Source organism: Ciona robusta, chromosome 9 (assembly GCF_009617815.1).
Source record: "Ciona robusta chromosome 9, ASM961781v2".
Lineage (NCBI taxonomy): Eukaryota > Metazoa > Chordata > Ascidiacea > Phlebobranchia > Cionidae > Ciona > Ciona robusta.
Genome location: NC_143243.1, coordinates 3,882,452 through 3,895,376, shown reverse-complemented (window position 1 = coordinate 3,895,376; position 12,925 = coordinate 3,882,452). Strand labels below are relative to the sequence as shown.

Here is a 12,925-nt window from a genome sequence, read left to right as displayed (position 1 = left end):
TAAGAAAAGTGGATATATAGTTTTCAATAAAAAAAAACAATGTCTTGATAATGTTAATACGATACAAACTAATTCAAATCCAACGAAATTAGGTTTGGATAGAAAGCGAACTGTAAATTACATTACTATGGCCGCTTGGCCCAGTGGATAAGGCGTCCGACTGCGATTCAGAAGATTGAGCAATTGACATAATTTCAAACAAAAAAAAACAAGTGTCTAGATAATGTTATTACGATACAAATTAATTCAAATCCATCAGAATTGGGTTGGATAGAAAGCGAACTGTAGAGTTGCAACGCCATGGCCCAATGGATAAGGCGTCTGACTACGAATCAGAAGATTGAGGGTTCGAGTCCCTCTGTGGTCAATTTTGTTTTATTTAGAATTGTTCAATCAGAAGATTGTGTACTCGAGTCCCTCTGTTTTCAGTATTGCTTTATATAATGTACAACTATACGAATGAGAAAAGTGGATATATAATTTTCAACAAAAAACAAGTGTCTAGATAATGTTAATACCATACATTTTAAACAAAAATAACAAATGTATGTATGATAAAAATGAATTCAACTCCAAAGCAATTGGGCTAGATAGAAAGGGGACTTCAGTGTTTAAATGCAATGGCCGCATGGCCCAATGGATAAGGCGTCTGACTTCGAATCAGAAGATTGAGGGTTCGAGTCCCTCTGTGGTCAATTTTGTTTTATTTAGAATTGTCCAATCAGAAGATTGAGTACTCAAGTCCCTCTCTGTTCAATACTGGTTCATTTAATGTACAACTATACGAATAAGAAAAGTGGATATATATTCTAAACAAAAAAAAAACAAATCTCTTGATCATGTTAATATCATACAAATTAATTCAAATCCAACGAAATTGGGTTAGATAGAAAGCGAATTCAAGAGTTGCAGTACTATGGTCGCATGGCCCAATGGATAAGCCGTCTCACTGCGAATCAGAAGATTGATGGTTCGAGTTCCTGTCTTGGTCGTAGTTGTTGTTTAAAGTACAAATCCAATTTTAAACCACATTGTATTAACAAGGTAACTAATATTCAAATCCTTTGCACTTCTGTTGCGTATGGTATAGTAACCTACCTGCGGTGCATTCGTGCGTGTGCGTGGCCCAATGGATTTTGGTTTTAAGTTCGCCAACGCTTAAATTTGTACAGAAAAATAAAGGTAATCATACTTTCAAACCGAGTAATCAGTTGTTTAAAACTTTGCACCAGTACGTTATGCGAATCGAAAACGTTCGAAGTAAATGTTGGATATAATAAATGGACAATAATAAAGGGGACACCCGGATTTGAACCAGGGACCTCTCGATCTGCAGTCGAATGCTCTACCACTGAGCTATATCCCCACACATTGCAAGGTATACAGACATATATACAATAACTTACCGAACTGTAAATTACATTACTATGGCCCAATGGATCAGGCGTCCGACTGCGATTCAGAAGATTGAGCAATTGATATAATTTCAAACAAAAAAAACAAGTGTCTAGATAATGTTATTACGATACAAATTAATTCAAATCCAACAGAATTGGGTTGGATAGAAAGCGAACTGTAGAGTTGCAGCGCCATGGCCGCATGGCCCAATGGATAAGGCGTCTGACTACGAATCATAAGATTGAGGGTTCGAGTCCCTCTGCGGTCAATTTTGTTTTATTTAGAATTGTCCAATCAGAAGACTGAGTTCTCGAGTCCCTCTGTGTTCAATATTGCTTTATTTAATGTTCAAATAAACGAATAAGTAAAGTGGATAAATAGTTTTCAATAAAAAAAACAATGTTTTGATAATGTTAATACGATACAAACTAATTCAAATCCAACGAAATTAGGTTTGGATAGAAAGCGAACTGTAAATTACATTACTATGGCCGCATGGCCCAATGTATAAGGCGTCTGACTTCGAAACAGAAAACTGAGGATTCGAGTCCTTCTGTGGTCAGTTTAGATTTCTTTAGTATTGTCCAATCAGAAGATTGTGTACTCGAGTACCTCTGTTTTCAGTATTGCTTTATATAATGTACAACTATGCGAATGAGAAAAGTGGATATATAATTTTAAACAAAAAACAAGTGTCTAGATAATGTTAATACCATACATTTTAAACAAAAATAACAAATGTATGTATGATAAAAATGAATTCAACTCCAAAGCAATTGGCCTAGATAGAAAGAGGACTTCAGTATTTAAATGCAATGGCCGCATGGCCCAATGGATAAGGCGTCTGACTTCGAATCAGAAGATTGAGGGTTCGAGTCCCCCTGTGGTCAATTTTGTTTTATTTAGAATTGTCCAATCAGAAGACTGAGTACTCGAGTCCCTCTGTGTTCAATATTGCTTTATTTAATGTTCAAATAAACGAATAAGAAAAGTGGATAAACAGTTTTCAATAAAAAAACAATGTTTTGATAATGTTAATACGATACAAACTAATTCAAATCCAACGAAATTAGGTTTGGATAGAAAGCGAACTGTAAATTACATTACTATGGCCGCATGGCCCAATGTATAAGGCGTCTGACTTCGAAACAGAAAACTGAGGGTTCGAGTCCTTATGTGGTGAGTTTAGATTTCTTTAGTATTGTCCAATCAGAAGATTGTATACTCGAGTCCCTCTGTTTTCAGTATTGCTTTATATAATGTACAACTATACGAATGAGAAAAGTGGATATATAATTTTAAACAAAAAACAAGTGTCTAGATAATGTTAATACCATACATTTTAAACAAAAATAACAAATATATGTATGATAAAAATGAATTCAATTCCAAAGCAATTGGGCTAGATAGAAAGAGGACTTCAGTGTTTAAATGCAATGGCCGCATGGCCCAATGGATAAGGCGTCTGACTTCGAATCAGAAGATTGAGGGTTCGAGTCCCTGTGTGGTCAATTTTGTTTTATTTAGAATTGTCCAATCAGAAGATTGAGTACTCAAGTCCCTCTCTGTTCAATACTGGTTCATTTAATGTACAACTATACGAATAAGAAAAGTGGTTATATATTTTAAACAAAAAAAACAAATCTCTTGATCATGTTAATACCATACAAATTAATTCAAATCCAACGAAATTGGGTTAGATAGAAAGCGAATTCTAGAGTTGCAGTACCATGGTCGCATGGCCCAATGGATAAGCCGTCTCACTGCGAATCAGAAGATTGATGGTTCGAGTTCCTGTCTTGGTCATAGTTGTTGTTTAATGTACAATTCCAATTTTAAACCACATTGTATTAACAAGGTAACTAATATTCAAATCCTTTGCACTTCTGTTGCGTATGGTATAGTAACCTATGGTATAGTAACCTACCTGCGTATGGTATAGTAACCCCTGTGGTCAATTTTGTTTTATTTAGAATTGTCCAATCAGAAGACTAAGTTCTCGAGTCCCTCTGTGGTCAATTTTGTTTTGTTTAGAATTGACCAATCAGAAGACTGAGTACTCGAGTCCCTCTGTGTTCAATATTGCTTTATTTAATGTTCAAATAAACGAATAAGAAAAGTGGATATATAGTTTTCAATAAAAAAAAACAATGTCTTGCTAATGTTAATACGATACAAACTAATTCAAATCCAACGAAATTAGGTTTGGATAGAAAGCGAACTGTAAATTACATTACTATGGCCGCTTGGCCCAATGGATAAAGGCGTCCGACTGCGATTCAGAAGATTGAGCAATTGACATAATTTCAAACAAAAAAAAAACAAGTGTCTAGATAACGTTATTACGATACAAATTAATTCAAATCCAACAGAATTGGGTTGGATAGAAAGCGAACTGTAGAGTTGCAACGCCATGGCCGCATGGCCCAATGGATAAGGCGTATGACTACGAATCAGAAGATTGAGGGTTCGAGTCCCTCTGTGGTCAATTTTGTTTTATTTAGAATTGTCCAATCAGAAGACTGAGTACTCGAGTCCCTCTGTGTTCAATATTGCTTTATTTAATGTTCAAATAAACGAATAAGAAAAGTGGATAAATAGTTTTCAATAAAAAAAACAATGTTTTGATAATGTTAATACGATACAAACTAATTCAAATCCAACAAAATTAGGTTTGGATAGAAAGCGAACTGTAAATTACATTACTATGGCCGCATGGCCCAATGTATAAGGCGTCTGACTTCGAAACAGAAAACATAGGGTTCGAGTCCTTCTGTGGTGAGTTTAGATTTCTTTAGTATTGTCCAATCCGAAGATTGTGTACTCGAGTCCCTCTGTTTTCAGTATTGCTTTATATAATGTACAACTATACGAATGAGAAAAGTGGATATATAATTTTAAACAAAAAACAAGTGTCTAGATAATGTTAATACCATACATTTTAAACAAAAATAACAAATGTATGTATGATAAAAATGAATTCAACTCCAAAGCAATTGGGCTAGATAGAAAGAGGACTTCAGTGTTTAAATGCAATGGCCGCATGGCCCAATGGATAAGGCGTCTGACTTCGAATCAGAAGATTGAGGGTTCGAGTCCCTCTGTGGTCAATTTTGTTTTATTTAGAATTGTCCAATCAGAAGATTGAGTACTCAAGTCCCTCTCTGTTCAATACTTGTTCATTTAATGTACAACTACACGAATAAGAAAAGTGGATATATATTCTAAACAAAAAAAAAACAAATCTCTTGATCATGTTAATACCATACAAATTAATTCAAATCCAACGAAATTGGGTTAGATAGAAAGCGAATTCTAGAGTTGCAGTACTATGGTCGCATGGCCCAATGGATAAGCCGTCTCACTGCGAATCAGAAGATTGATGGTTCGAGTTCCTGTCTTGGTCATAGTTGTTGTTTAATGTACAATTCCAATTTTAAACCACATTGTATTAACAAGGTAACTAATATTCGAATCCTTTGCACTTCTGTTGCGTATGGTATAGTAACCTACCTGCGGTGCATTCGTGCGTGTGCGTGGCCCAATGGATTTTGGTTTTAAGTTCGCCAACGCTTAAATTTGTACAGAAAAATAAAGGTAATCATACTTTCAAACCGAGTAATCAGTTGTTTAAAACTTTGCACCAGTACGTTATGCGAATCGAAAACGTTCGAAGTAAATGTTGGATATAATCCATAAAGGGGACACCCGGATTTGAACCAGGGACCTCTCGATCTGCAGTCGAATGCTCTACCACTGAGCTATATCCCCACACATTGCAAGGTATACAGACATATATACAATAACTTACCGAACTGTAAATTACATTACTATGGCCCAATGGATAAGGCGTCCGACTGCGATTCAGAAGATTGAGCAATTGATATAATTTCAAACAAAAAAAACAAGTGTCTAGATAATGTTATTACGATACAAATTAATTTAAATCCAACAGAATTGGGTTGGATAGAAAGCGAAATGTAGAGTTGCAGCGCCATGGCCGCATGGCCCAATGGATAAGGCGTCTGACTACGAATCATAAGATTGAGGGTTCGAGTCCCTCTGTGGTCAATCTTGTTTTGTTTAGAATTGTCCAATCAGAAGACTGAGTACTCGAGTCCCTCTGTGTTCAATATTGCTTTATTTAATGTTCAAATAAACGAATAAGTAAAGTGGATAAATAGTTTTCAATAAAAAAAACAATGTTTTGATAATGTTAATACGATACAAACTAATTCAAATCCAACGAAATTAGGTTTGGATAGAAAGCGAACTGTAAATTACATTACTATGGCCGCATGGCCCAATGTATAAGGCGTCTGACTTCGAAACAGAAAACATAGGGTTCGAGTCCTTCTGTGGTGAGTTTAGATTTCTTTAGTATTGTCCAATCAGAAGATTGTGTACTCGAGTCCCTCTGTTTTCAGTATTGCTTTATATAATGTACAACTATACGAATGAGAAAAGTGGATATATAATTTTAAACAAAAAACAAGTGTCTAGATAATGTTAATACCATACATTTTAAACAAAAATAACAAATGTATGTATGATAAAAATGAATTCAACTCCAAAGCAATTGGCCTAGATAGAAAGAGGACTTCAGTATTTAAATGCAATGGCCGCATGGCCCAATGGATAAGGCGTCTGACTTCGAATCAGAAGATTGAGGGTTCGAGTCCCTCTGTGGTCAATTTTGTTTTATTTAGAATTGTCCAATCAGAAGACTGAGTACTCGAGTCCCTCTGTGTTCAATATTGCTCTATTTAATGTTCAAATAAACGAATAAGAAAAGTGGATAAACAGTTTTCAATAAAAAAACAATGTTTTGATAATGTTAATACGATACAAACTAATTCAAATCCAACGAAATTAGGTTTGGATAGAAAGCGAACTGTAAATTACATTACTATGGCCGCATGGCCCAATGTATAAGGCGTCTGACTTCGAAACAGAAAACTGAGGGTTCGAGTCCTTATGTGGTGAGTTTAGATTTCTTTAGTATTGTCCAATCAGAAGATTGTATACTCGAGTCCCTCTGTTTTCAGTATTGCTTTATATAATGTACAACTATACGAATGAGAAAAGTGGATATATAATTTTAAACCATAAACAAGTGTCTAGATAATGTTAATACCATACATTTTAAACAAAAATAACAAATATATGTATGATAAAAATGAATTCAATTCCAAAGCAATTGGGCTAGATAGAAAGAGGACTTCAGTGTTTAAATGCAATGGCCGCATGGCCCAATGGATAAGGCGTCTGACTTCGAATCAGAAGATTGAGGGTTCGAGTCCCTCTGTGGTCAATTTTGTTTTATTTAGAATTGTCCAATCAGAAGATTGAGTACTCAAGTCCCTCTCTGTTCAATACTGGTTCATTTAATGTACAACTATACGAATAAGAAAAGTGGATAAATAGTTTTCAATAAAAAAAACAATGTTTTGATAATGTTAATACGATACAAACTAATTCAAATCCAACGAAATTAGGTTTGGATAGAAAGCGAACTGTAAATTACATTACTATGACCGCATGGCCCAATGTATAAGGCGTCTGACTTCGAAACAGAAAACTGAGGGTTCGAGTCCTTCTGTGGTCAGTTTAGATTTCTTTAGTATTGTCCAATCAGAAGATTGTGTACTCGAGTCCCTCTGTTTTCAGTATTGCTTTATATAATGTACAACTATACGAATGAGAAAAGTGGATATATAATTTTAAACAAAAAACAAGTGTCTAGATAATGTTAATACCATACATTTTAAACAAAAATAACAAATGTATGTATGATAAAAATGAATTCAACTCCAAAGCAATTGGGCTAGATAGAAAGAGGACTTCAGTGTTTAAATGCAATGGCCGCATGGCCCAATGGATAAGGCGTCTGACTTCGAATCAGAAGATTGAGGGTTCGAGTCCCTCTGTGGTCAATTTTGTTTTATTTAGAATTGTCCAATCAGAAGATTGAGTACTCAAGTCCCTCTCTGTTCAATACTGGTTCATTTAATGTACAACTATACGAATAAGAAAAGTGGATATATATTCTAAACAAAAAAAAACAAATCTCTTGATCATGTTAATACCATACAAATTAATTCAAATCCAACGAAATTGGGTTAGATAGAAAGCGAATTCTAGAGTTGCAGTACTATGGTCGCATTGCCCAATGGATAAGCCGTCTCACTGCGAATCAGAAGATTGATGGTTCGAGTTCCTGTCTTGGTCATAGTTGTTGTTTAATGTACAATTCCAATTTTAAACCACATTGTATTAACAAGGTAACTAATATTCGAATCCTTTGCACTTCTGTTGCGTATGGTATAGTAACCTACCTGCGGTGCATTCGTGCGTGTGCGTGGCCCAATGGATTTTGGTTTTAAGTTCGCCAACGCTTAAATTTGTACAGAAAAATAAAGGTAATCATACTTTCAAACCGAGTAATCAGTTGTTTAAAACTTTGCACCAGTACGTTATGCGAATCGAAAACGTTCGAAGTAAATGTTGGATATAATCCATAAAGGGGACACCCGGATTTGAACCAGGGACCTCTCGATCTGCAGTCGAATGCTCTACCACTGAGCTATATCCCCACACATTGCAAGGTATACAGACATATATACAATAACTTACCGAACTGTAAATTACATTACTATGGCCCAATGGATAAGGCGTCCGACTGCGATTCAGAAGATTGAGCAATTGATATAATTTCAAACAAAAAAAACAAGTGTCTAGATAATGTTATTACGATACAAATTAATTTAAATCCAACAGAATTGGGTTGGATAGAAAGCGAAATGTAGAGTTGCAGCGCCATGGCCGCATGGCCCAATGGATAAGGCGTCTGACTACGAATCATAAGATTGAGGGTTCGAGTCCCTCTGTGGTCAATCTTGTTTTGTTTAGAATTGTCCAATCAGAAGACTGAGTACTCGAGTCCCTCTGTGTTCAATATTGCTTTATTTAATGTTCAAATAAACGAATAAGTAAAGTGGATAAATAGTTTTCAATAAAAAAAACAATGTTTTGATAATGTTAATACGATACAAACTAATTCAAATCCAACGAAATTAGGTTTGGATAGAAAGCGAACTGTAAATTACATTACTATGGCCGCATGGCCCAATGTATAAGGCGTCTGACTTCGAAACAGAAAACATAGGGTTCGAGTCCTTCTGTGGTGAGTTTAGATTTCTTTAGTATTGTCCAATCAGAAGATTGTGTACTCGAGTCCCTCTGTTTTCAGTATTGCTTTATATAATGTACAACTATACGAATGAGAAAAGTGGATATATAATTTTAAACAAAAAACAAGTGTCTAGATAATGTTAATACCATACATTTTAAACAAAAATAACAAATGTATGTATGATAAAAATGAATTCAACTCCAAAGCAATTGGGCTAGATAGAAAGAGGACTTCAGTGTTTAAATGCAATGGCCGCATGGCCCAATGGATAAGGCGTCTGACTTCGAATCAGAAGATTGAGGGTTCGAGTCCCTCTGTGGTCAATTTTGTTTTATTTAGAATTGTCCAATCAGAAGACTGAGTACTCGAGTCCCTCTGTGTTCAATATTGCTCTATTTAATGTTCAAATAAACGAATAAGAAAAGTGGATAAACAGTTTTCAATAAAAAAACAATGTTTTGATAATGTTAATACGATACAAACTAATTCAAATCCAACGAAATTAGGTTTGGATAGAAAGCGAACTGTAAATTACATTACTATGGCCGCATGGCCCAATGTATAAGGCGTCTGACTTCGAAACAGAAAACTGAGGGTTCGAGTCCTTATGTGGTGAGTTTAGATTTCTTTAGTATTGTCCAATCAGAAGATTGTATACTCGAGTCCCTCTGTTTTCAGTATTGCTTTATATAATGTACAACTATACGAATGAGAAAAGTGGATATATAATTTTAAACCATAAACAAGTGTCTAGATAATGTTAATACCATACATTTTAAACAAAAATAACAAATATATGTATGATAAAAATGAATTCAATTCCAAAGCAATTGGGCTAGATAGAAAGAGGACTTCAGTGTTTAAATGCAATGGCCGCATGGCCCAATGGATAAGGCGTCTGACTTCGAATCAGAAGATTGAGGGTTCGAGTCCCTCTGTGGTCAATTTTGTTTTATTTAGAATTGTCCAATCAGAAGATTGAGTACTCAAGTCCCTCTCTGTTCAATACTGGTTCATTTAATGTACAACTATACGAATAAGAAAAGTGGATATATATTCTAAACAAAAAAAAAACAAATCTCTTGATCATGTTAATATCATACAAATTAATTCAAATCCAACGAAATTGGGTTAGATAGAAAGCGAATTCAAGAGTTGCAGTACTATGGTCGCATGGCCCAATGGATAAGCCGTCTCACTGCGAATCAGAAGATTGATGGTTCGAGTTCCTGTCTTGAGAGAAGATTGAGGGTTCGAGTCCCTCTGTGGTCAATTTTGTTTTATTTAGAATTGTCCAATCAGAAGATTGAGTACTCAAGTCCCTCTCTGTTCAATACTGGTTCATTTAATGTACAACTATACGAATAAGAAAAGTGGATATATATTCTAAACAAAAAAAAACAAATCTCTTGATCATGTTAATACCATACAAATTAATTCAAATCCAACGAAATTGGGTTAGATAGAAAGCGAATTCTAGAGTTGCAGTACTATGGTCGCATGGCCCAATGGATAAGCCGTCTCACTGCGAATCAGAAGATTGATGGTTCGAGTTCCTGTCTTGGTCATAGTTGTTGTTTAATGTACAATTCCAATTTTAAACCACATTGTATTAACAAGGTAACTAATATTCGAATCCTTTGCACTTCTGTTGCGTATGGTATAGTAACCTACCTGCGGTGCATTCGTGCGTGTGCGTGGCCCAATGGATTTTGGTTTTAAGTTCGCCAACGCTTAAATTTGTACAGAAAAATAAAGGTAATCATACTTTCAAACCGAGTAATCAGTTGTTTAAAACTTTGCACCAGTACGTTATGCGAATCGAAAACGTTCGAAGTAAATGTTGGATATAATCCATAAAGGGGACACCCGGATTTGAACCAGGGACCTCTCGATCTGCAGTCGAATGCTCTACCACTGAGCTATATCCCCACACATTGCAAGGTATACAGACATATATACAATAACTTACCGAACTGTAAATTACATTACTATGGCCCAATGGATAAGGCGTCCGACTGCGATTCAGAAGATTGAGCAATTGATATAATTTCAAACAAAAAAAACAAGTGTCTAGATAATGTTATTACGATACAAATTAATTTAAATCCAACAGAATTGGGTTGGATAGAAAGCGAAATGTAGAGTTGCAGCGCCATGGCCGCATGGCCCAATGGATAAGGCGTCTGACTACGAATCATAAGATTGAGGGTTCGAGTCCCTCTGTGGTCAATCTTGTTTTGTTTAGAATTGTCCAATCAGAAGACTGAGTACTCGAGTCCCTCTGTGTTCAATATTGCTTTATTTAATGTTCAAATAAACGAATAAGTAAAGTGGATAAATAGTTTTCAATAAAAAAAACAATGTTTTGATAATGTTAATACGATACAAACTAATTCAAATCCAACGAAATTAGGTTTGGATAGAAAGCGAACTGTAAATTACATTACTATGGCCGCATGGCCCAATGTATAAGGCGTCTGACTTCGAAACAGAAAACATAGGGTTCGAGTCCTTCTGTGGTGAGTTTAGATTTCTTTAGTATTGTCCAATCAGAAGATTGTGTACTCGAGTCCCTCTGTTTTCAGTATTGCTTTATATAATGTACAACTATACGAATGAGAAAAGTGGATATATAATTTTAAACAAAAAACAAGTGTCTAGATAATGTTAATACCATACATTTTAAACAAAAATAACAAATGTATGTATGATAAAAATGAATTCAACTCCAAAGCAATTGGCCTAGATAGAAAGAGGACTTCAGTATTTAAATGCAATGGCCGCATGGCCCAATGGATAAGGCGTCTGACTTCGAATCAGAAGATTGAGGGTTCGAGTCCCTCTGTGATCAATTTTGTTTTATTTAGAATTGTCCAATCAGAAGACTGAGTACTCGAGTCCCTCTGTGTTCAATATTGCTCTATTTAATGTTCAAATAAACGAATAAGAAAAGTGGATAAACAGTTTTCAATAAAAAAACAATGTTTTGATAATGTTAATACGATACAAACTAATTCAAATCCAACGAAATTAGGTTTGGATAGAAAGCGAACTGTAAATTACATTACTATGGCCGCATGGCCCAATGTATAAGGCGTCTGACTTCGAAACAGAAAACTGAGGGTTCGAGTCCTTATGTGGTGAGTTTAGATTTCTTTAGTATTGTCCAATCAGAAGATTGTATACTCGAGTCCCTCTGTTTTCAGTATTGCTTTATATAATGTACAACTATACGAATGAGAAAAGTGGATATATAATTTTAAACCATAAACAAGTGTCTAGATAATGTTAATACCATACATTTTAAACAAAAATAACAAATATATGTATGATAAAAATGAATTCAATTCCAAAGCAATTGGGCTAGATAGAAAGAGGACTTCAGTGTTTAAATGCAATGGCCGCATGGCCCAATGGATAAGGCGTCTGACTTCGAATCAGAAGATTGAGGGTTCGAGTCCCTCTGTGGTCAATTTTGTTTTATTTAGAATTGTCCAATCAGAAGATTGAGTACTCAAGTCCCTCTCTGTTCAATACTGGTTCATTTAATGTACAACTATACGAATAAGAAAAGTGGATATATATTCTAAACAAAAAAAAAACAAATCTCTTGATCATGTTAATATCATACAAATTAATTCAAATCCAACGAAATTGGGTTAGATAGAAAGCGAATTCAAGAGTTGCAGTACTATGGTCGCATGGCCCAATGGATAAGCCGTCTCACTGCGAATCAGAAGATTGATGGTTCGAGTTCCTGTCTTGGTCGTAGTTGTTGTTTAAAGTACAAATCCAATTTTAAACCACATTGTATTAACAAGGTAACTAATATTCAAATCCTTTGCACTTCTGTTGCGTATGGTATAGTAACCTACCTGCGGTGCATTCGTGCGTGTGCGTGGCCCAATGGATTTTGGTTTTAAGTTCGCCAACGCTTAAATTTGTACAGAAAAATAAAGGTAATCATACTTTCAAACCGAGTAATCAGTTGTTTAAAACTTTGCACCAGTACGTTATGCGAATCGAAAACGTTCGAAGTAAATGTTGGATATAATAAATGGACAATAATAAAGGGGACACCCGGATTTGAACCAGGGACCTCTCGATCTGCAGTCGAATGCTCTACCACTGAGCTATATCCCCACACATTGCAAGGTATACAGACATATATACAATAACTTACCGAACTGTAAATTACATTACTATGGCCCAATGGATCAGGCGTCCGACTGCGATTCAGAAGATTGAGCAATTGATATAATTTCAAACAAAAAAAACAAGTGTCTAGATAATGTTATTACGATACAAATTAATTCAAATCCAACAGAA

The 12,925-nt window shown here is 35.2% G+C and overlaps 21 non-coding genes across 21 annotated transcripts; 16 read left to right on the top strand and 5 right to left on the bottom strand.

The window, feature by feature from the left end:
* The first annotated feature begins 622 nt into the window (after positions 1 to 622).
* Trnar-ucg (transfer RNA arginine (anticodon UCG)) lies at positions 623 to 695 on the top strand. The gene has a single exon. It is a non-coding gene; the product is annotated as a tRNA-Arg (tRNA).
* Positions 696 to 1,294: 599 nt separating this feature from the next.
* Trnac-gca (transfer RNA cysteine (anticodon GCA)) lies at positions 1,295 to 1,366 on the bottom strand. The gene has a single exon. It is a non-coding gene; the product is annotated as a tRNA-Cys (tRNA).
* A 227-nt stretch (positions 1,367 to 1,593) lies between these two features.
* Trnar-acg (transfer RNA arginine (anticodon ACG)) lies at positions 1,594 to 1,666 on the top strand. Its single transcript has one exon. It is a non-coding gene; the product is annotated as a tRNA-Arg (tRNA).
* Positions 1,667 to 2,215: 549 nt separating this feature from the next.
* Trnar-ucg (transfer RNA arginine (anticodon UCG)) lies at positions 2,216 to 2,288 on the top strand. Its single transcript has one exon. It is a non-coding gene; the product is annotated as a tRNA-Arg (tRNA).
* Positions 2,289 to 2,836: 548 nt separating this feature from the next.
* Trnar-ucg (transfer RNA arginine (anticodon UCG)) lies at positions 2,837 to 2,909 on the top strand. The gene has a single exon. It is a non-coding gene; the product is annotated as a tRNA-Arg (tRNA).
* A 904-nt stretch (positions 2,910 to 3,813) lies between these two features.
* On the top strand, positions 3,814 to 3,886 carry Trnar-acg (transfer RNA arginine (anticodon ACG)). The gene has a single exon. It is a non-coding gene; the product is annotated as a tRNA-Arg (tRNA).
* A 549-nt stretch (positions 3,887 to 4,435) lies between these two features.
* On the top strand, positions 4,436 to 4,508 carry Trnar-ucg (transfer RNA arginine (anticodon UCG)). The gene has a single exon. It is a non-coding gene; the product is annotated as a tRNA-Arg (tRNA).
* Positions 4,509 to 5,097: 589 nt separating this feature from the next.
* Positions 5,098 to 5,169, bottom strand: Trnac-gca (transfer RNA cysteine (anticodon GCA)). The gene has a single exon. It is a non-coding gene; the product is annotated as a tRNA-Cys (tRNA).
* A 227-nt stretch (positions 5,170 to 5,396) lies between these two features.
* Positions 5,397 to 5,469, top strand: Trnar-acg (transfer RNA arginine (anticodon ACG)). The gene has a single exon. It is a non-coding gene; the product is annotated as a tRNA-Arg (tRNA).
* Positions 5,470 to 6,018: 549 nt separating this feature from the next.
* Trnar-ucg (transfer RNA arginine (anticodon UCG)) lies at positions 6,019 to 6,091 on the top strand. The gene has a single exon. It is a non-coding gene; the product is annotated as a tRNA-Arg (tRNA).
* A 548-nt stretch (positions 6,092 to 6,639) lies between these two features.
* Trnar-ucg (transfer RNA arginine (anticodon UCG)) lies at positions 6,640 to 6,712 on the top strand. The gene has a single exon. It is a non-coding gene; the product is annotated as a tRNA-Arg (tRNA).
* Positions 6,713 to 7,261: 549 nt separating this feature from the next.
* Trnar-ucg (transfer RNA arginine (anticodon UCG)) lies at positions 7,262 to 7,334 on the top strand. The gene has a single exon. It is a non-coding gene; the product is annotated as a tRNA-Arg (tRNA).
* A 588-nt stretch (positions 7,335 to 7,922) lies between these two features.
* On the bottom strand, positions 7,923 to 7,994 carry Trnac-gca (transfer RNA cysteine (anticodon GCA)). Its single transcript has one exon. It is a non-coding gene; the product is annotated as a tRNA-Cys (tRNA).
* A 227-nt stretch (positions 7,995 to 8,221) lies between these two features.
* Trnar-acg (transfer RNA arginine (anticodon ACG)) lies at positions 8,222 to 8,294 on the top strand. The gene has a single exon. It is a non-coding gene; the product is annotated as a tRNA-Arg (tRNA).
* A 549-nt stretch (positions 8,295 to 8,843) lies between these two features.
* Positions 8,844 to 8,916, top strand: Trnar-ucg (transfer RNA arginine (anticodon UCG)). Its single transcript has one exon. It is a non-coding gene; the product is annotated as a tRNA-Arg (tRNA).
* A 548-nt stretch (positions 8,917 to 9,464) lies between these two features.
* Positions 9,465 to 9,537, top strand: Trnar-ucg (transfer RNA arginine (anticodon UCG)). Its single transcript has one exon. It is a non-coding gene; the product is annotated as a tRNA-Arg (tRNA).
* Positions 9,538 to 10,453: 916 nt separating this feature from the next.
* Trnac-gca (transfer RNA cysteine (anticodon GCA)) lies at positions 10,454 to 10,525 on the bottom strand. Its single transcript has one exon. It is a non-coding gene; the product is annotated as a tRNA-Cys (tRNA).
* Positions 10,526 to 10,752: 227 nt separating this feature from the next.
* Trnar-acg (transfer RNA arginine (anticodon ACG)) lies at positions 10,753 to 10,825 on the top strand. The gene has a single exon. It is a non-coding gene; the product is annotated as a tRNA-Arg (tRNA).
* A 549-nt stretch (positions 10,826 to 11,374) lies between these two features.
* On the top strand, positions 11,375 to 11,447 carry Trnar-ucg (transfer RNA arginine (anticodon UCG)). The gene has a single exon. It is a non-coding gene; the product is annotated as a tRNA-Arg (tRNA).
* Positions 11,448 to 11,995: 548 nt separating this feature from the next.
* On the top strand, positions 11,996 to 12,068 carry Trnar-ucg (transfer RNA arginine (anticodon UCG)). The gene has a single exon. It is a non-coding gene; the product is annotated as a tRNA-Arg (tRNA).
* Positions 12,069 to 12,667: 599 nt separating this feature from the next.
* On the bottom strand, positions 12,668 to 12,739 carry Trnac-gca (transfer RNA cysteine (anticodon GCA)). Its single transcript has one exon. It is a non-coding gene; the product is annotated as a tRNA-Cys (tRNA).
* Between the last annotated feature and the right edge of the window lie 186 nt (positions 12,740 to 12,925).